Source organism: Herpailurus yagouaroundi, unplaced genomic scaffold (assembly GCF_014898765.1).
Source record: "Herpailurus yagouaroundi ecotype Mexico unplaced genomic scaffold, PumYag 160, whole genome shotgun sequence".
Taxonomy (NCBI): domain Eukaryota; kingdom Metazoa; phylum Chordata; class Mammalia; order Carnivora; family Felidae; genus Herpailurus; species Herpailurus yagouaroundi.
The window spans coordinates 771,348-774,724 of record NW_024412401.1 but is presented as its reverse complement, the minus strand read 5'-3'; the positions used below and the strand labels follow the sequence as shown (position 1 = coordinate 774,724).

General features: G+C 39.0%; 1 pseudogene; it reads left to right on the top strand.

The window, feature by feature from the left end:
- The first annotated feature begins 2,271 nt into the window (after positions 1–2,271).
- On the top strand, positions 2,272–2,999 carry LOC121035162 (uncharacterized protein C6orf136 homolog; annotated as a pseudogene).
- The last annotated feature ends 378 nt before the right edge of the window (positions 3,000–3,377 follow it).

Here is a 3,377-nt window from a genome sequence, read left to right as displayed (position 1 = left end):
ACAATAAATTTCCAGCAAGTGACTGCAAATAAGGATCTACAAATTATCTTACAAATAATTCAAGATAATGATTTTAAAGGATCTAAGCAAGCTAGATAAACAATTCAATGACATTAGAAAATTAAACCCTGAACAAAAAGAGAAATTCAACAAAGAGATAGAAACAATTAATAAAAAAAGATATTCTGGAGCTGAATTATGCGAGGAATAAAATGAAAAGTGTTATGTAGAGCTTCAGCAGTATGTGTGGTCAACCAGAAGAAAGAATATGAACTCAGACATGTCACGTGAAATTATTCACTTAGAGGTAGGTAAAACTAAAAAGAATAAAAGAGTGAAGAAAGCCTACATCAATACTGAGAAACTCACAGATGAAGCAATATTCATATCATAGGAATCTCATTTGGAGCAGAGAGAGAAGGGCAGAAATCTTGTTTAATTAAATCATGGTTAAAAACTTACTAATCTTGGGTTGTCTGGGTGGTTCAGTCAGTTGAGCGTACAACTCTTGATTTTAGCTCAGGTCATGATCCCAAGGTCATGGATCCAGCCTGCCTTGGGCTCTGCACCAAGCGTGGAGCCTGCTTAAGGTTTTCTTTTTCTCTCTCTCTGCCCCTCTCCCTCTGTGCTTGCTCTCTATCTGTCTCTCTATATAATTAAATGTAAACTAAATGAAATTAAATTATTAAATTAAACTTACAAATCTTGAAAGGGAAATGAATTCCAGATTCAGGCAGTTCATAAAACTCCAAATAGGATCAGTCCAAAAAAGGAAACACCTGGACAAATTATAATAAAATTGTCAAAAATCATGGACCAAAAACTTTTCTGAAAAAGAGAAAAATGACTCAAAACATACAAGGCCCTCTTCCCCACCACCTCCATAAGACTATCATTGGATTTCTCAGCCAATTGGAAACTTATGCAGGCCAGGAAAGATTGAGATTATATATTTCAAATAATAATTGGGGAAAAAACCCTGAAAACCAAGAATATTATACCTACCAAAATTATCTTTTAAAAATGAGGATGAAATAGTCTTTTTCAAACAACTAAAAACAGGGATTTCAACATCAATATACCTGTCTTACAATAAATGCTTAAGAAATATCTTCAATTGAAAAGAAAACAAACTAAATACCAATGCAAAAAGAATCTGAAAGCATGTCACTCTACTAAGGTAAACACATAGAAAAATACAAAATAATGAAACATTGTAATGATAGTGAATAAATTACTTTTGATCTTAGTATAAAAGTTAAAGGACAAACATTTGCTAGTGGATACACAATATGCAAAGAAGCAACATTTACTAAAAAGTGGAAAGGGAGACTACAAAAGTAGAGTTTTTATAAGCTATTAAAATTAAGATGCTATTGCTTTATTGGTGAGTGACATCAGCATCAAGGTGATGCATCATTCCTCTTCTCTCTCTGCTTTAACAACTAAATGATGGGCATCTATAACTGAATAAAAGTGTCTATACACATTGCATAAGACACCCAGGAGGTTTCTACCAACTTGTGTATCTGAAAGTGTGCCGATAGGACCTCAGTGGGGGCTATGAGTATGAAGAAGTCAGTGAGCCTGCCCCACCCTCATCTGCCACGATCAGGAAAAATAGAAACTGAAGAGTGAAAAACTGCATGAATACCCATGGGTGAGACTTTGAGGAGCTCTAATCTGCCTGAGGGAAGAATCTGAAACACCATCTGCATGAGATAGAGATGTGCGTAGACACAGAGGAGAGAGTAAACTTGCCAAGGTGGCCCACTTACTAGGACAACATTGCAAGGGGCTTTATTTTGCTGGCAGTAGCAGCAACTCTCCCATGTCATAGTTGGAAAGCAAAAGTGATAAGTGTCTGTCTGGCTGCACCAGTTGTATGGGCCATGGCAGCAGACACCAGTTTCTCTCCAGCAGACCTACATAACTTGGGTCAGGAAGAGGACAATGAAGGAGGCAGATAAGAATACAAGAGGGCATTGACAAGAAGATGTGGTATATGTTTATATTATACAATGGAATACAAATCAGTGATCAAAAAGAATGAAATCTTACCATTTGCGACAACATGGAAGGAACTAGAGTGTATTATCCTAGGTGAAATAAGTCAGTCAGAGAAAGACAAATATGATTTCATTCACATGTAGAATTTAGGAATTACAACATATGAACATAGGGGAGGGAAGGAAAAATAAGATATAAAAAAGGGAGGCAAACCATAAGAGACTGGAGGGAAGGTAGGTAGGGAGATGGGCTGAACAGGTGATGGCCATTAAGGAGGGCACTTGTTTGGATGAGCTGTGGGCTCTACCATTCCCGCCCCCCTTGGCCCCAGTCCACAACAACCACTTCTCCATCTTCTCTTCCCTGGCCCCCTCCACCAGCTCCTATCTGGTTGCTTCCCTCGAGATCCCCCACTCCTTCTCCTTCAGATCCAGGCCCTCAGCTCACCATGGGTGGTTCTCCCTCCAGGGAAGGGGGAAGAGAGACCCAGACGTGATATGCATAGCGACTACCTGGATGGGCTTAGGAGCCTATTTGAGGGAACTCCCTGCCCCTTTCCTGGGGCTTTGATACTTTTCCAAGCCCCTCGGACCTCTTGCCCTTCCCCTACCACACCATCAGGAGATCTGAATATCAAGGACCACCTGGCTATCATGTATGAGAGACTGAGACAAGAGCTCCCCAATCTCTTCCTTCACTTCCATGACTATACTCTGTATTCATCGGGTGTGGAACCCATCAATAAGATCTTGAACATATGTACCAAGGGCTGGACATGGTACCTTCTGTCACTGACAATCTGCCACTTCCTGGCCTGGAACTATTTTGCACACCTTCAGTTGGAGGTTCTACAGCTGACCTGTAACCCAGAGAATTAGACCCTGCAAGCCTGCTGGTGGCTTGTGGGGCTGCCCATCTACATAGTCTTTCTGCATTTCTATAAGTGTGACAAAGAAGAGCTTTACCAGACCTATGTTGCCATTGCCTAGACAAACTGTTGGTGTTGTTTGAGTTCTTTATATATTTTGGATATTAAACTCTTATTGGATATATCATTTGCATATGTCTTTTCCCACTCAGTGGGCAGTCATTTTCTTTTGTTGATGGTTACCTTTGCTGCACAAACCTTTTTTTTTTTTTGGTGTAGTCCCACTAATTTACTTTTGCCTTTTCTTCTCTTGCCTAAGGACAAATGTCTAGACAAATGTTGGTAAGTCTTACATCAAACGGATTACTACCTATATTTTCTTCTAGAGTATCAGAAAACTGTAATACTATGTTAGAATGATGTGATAATCACTTGACTATAATATAAAGGTGAAAAGAAAAGAGTATTAAAAAATATAACAATTATAATTTGTTAATGT